The sequence below is a fragment of the Eschrichtius robustus genome, chromosome 4 (assembly GCF_028021215.1).
Source record: "Eschrichtius robustus isolate mEscRob2 chromosome 4, mEscRob2.pri, whole genome shotgun sequence".
Taxonomy (NCBI): Eukaryota; Metazoa; Chordata; class Mammalia; order Artiodactyla; family Eschrichtiidae; genus Eschrichtius; species Eschrichtius robustus.
The window spans coordinates 144,429,851-144,431,559 of record NC_090827.1 but is presented as its reverse complement, the minus strand read 5'-3'; the positions used below and the strand labels follow the sequence as shown (position 1 = coordinate 144,431,559).

The 1,709-nt window shown below is 34.6% G+C and overlaps 1 non-coding gene across 1 annotated transcript; it reads right to left on the bottom strand.

Annotated features, from left to right (window-relative positions):
- Positions 1-405: 405 nt before the first annotated feature.
- LOC137764525 (U6 spliceosomal RNA) lies at positions 406-511 on the bottom strand. Its single transcript, XR_011074026.1, has one exon. It is a non-coding gene; the product is annotated as a U6 spliceosomal RNA (small nuclear RNA).
- Between the last annotated feature and the right edge of the window lie 1,198 nt (positions 512-1,709).

Here is a 1,709-nt window from a genome sequence, read left to right as displayed (position 1 = left end):
CTAAAATTAAATGGTTAACTTGCAACTGTCCTGGATGTAAACTTAAATAATCAAAGCAAAACCTCTTATTGTTTATGAACAGATAATCTGTTTAATTGTCAGCGCTCATTGTGAGTCAGTTCTTAAAAGATAAATGCTAAGGCCATTGAGGCTATTCTTTTTTTTTTTTAATTGAAGTATGGTTGATTTACAATGTTGTGTTAGTTTCAGGTATACAGCAAAGTGATTCAGTTATATATATATATATGTGTGTGTGTGTATATTTATAAATATTTTTTCTTTTTCAGATCCTTTTCCATATAGGCTATTACAAAATATTGAGTATAGTTCCCTGTGCTCTACAGTAGGTCCTTGTTAGTTATCTGTTTTATGTATAGCAGTGTGTATATGTTAATCCCAAACTCCAAAAATATGGAATGCTTCATGAATTTGCATATCATCCTTGCGCAGGTGCCATGCTGATCTTCTCTGTATCGTTCCAATTTTTAGTATATGTTCTGTTGAAGCAAGCATGAAGCCATTCTTATACAACTGTCTTAGTAATTACTTTGTCTGTTACTCTTTGGGCCTTCCATGACTATTCACAAGTGGCTTCCATTTCTATTTTGGAAGAAATCATACCTTGAAAAAGTACAAAAGAACTACTCACATGTAGTTAGCGCTCAGTGATGCTGTTTCTCTTTGTTTATTAAATATGCTGAATTTCTGATTAAAGATGACTGATCTCTAATAATTCTGATGGCCCAACCTCAAGGGACCACTGACTGTTAGGGTTTGGCAAAGTCATCTATTCTACCCTAGAGAATGACATTTTTGTTCCACATGATGTTTATGATTGTTTTCATTAGACCGAACCTTTAAGCACAAAGTTGTCCTGCTTGACGTTTTGCTTCTTTCATGGGATTGATAGGGTGAGTACACACTATATGGAAACTCAGTCTTTTCAACTTCTCTTTTCACCAAGTTTATCTAGCTTTTCTCAATAAGAAAGTGAAGGACCACATGTCTGTCCTTACTGAAAGACTATGAAATATTGCTGCAAGTCATCTTATTTTTTGTCATGTACATTTGGGCCTTACATTGTTTTCTGGACCCTCTTTCCTCCATTTTTTTTTTTCATTTCTCCTGTCCCCATAAGAGTAGTCAGTCTTGGCAAGTCATAGAGCTGACTTGTGTTCAAGAATACAGGGAATAGGAGGAAGCTCCTTGACATTGATCTCGGCAGTGATTTTTTGGATATGACACCAAAAGCAAAAACAACAAAAGCAAACATCAACAAATGGGACTACACCAAACTTAGAAGCTTCTATACAGCAAAAGAAACAACAAAATAAAAAAAAAAACAACATGCAGAATGAGAGAAAGCTTTTGCAAATCATATTTCAGCTAAGGGGTTAATAACCAAAATATGTAAAGCACTTATACAACTCAATAACAACAAAAAATCCAATTAAAAAATGAGCAGAGGAACTAAATAGACATGTGTCCAAAGAAGATATCCAAATGGCCAATGGGTACGTGAAAAGATGAAAATATCACTAATCATCAGGGAAATACACATCAAAACAACAATGAGATATAACCTCATACCTGTTAGAATAGCTATCATTAAGAAGACAAGAGATAACAAGTCTTGGTGAGGATGTGAATAAAAGGGAACCCTTGTACACTGTTGGTGGTAATGTAAATTGGTGCAGCCACTGTGGAAA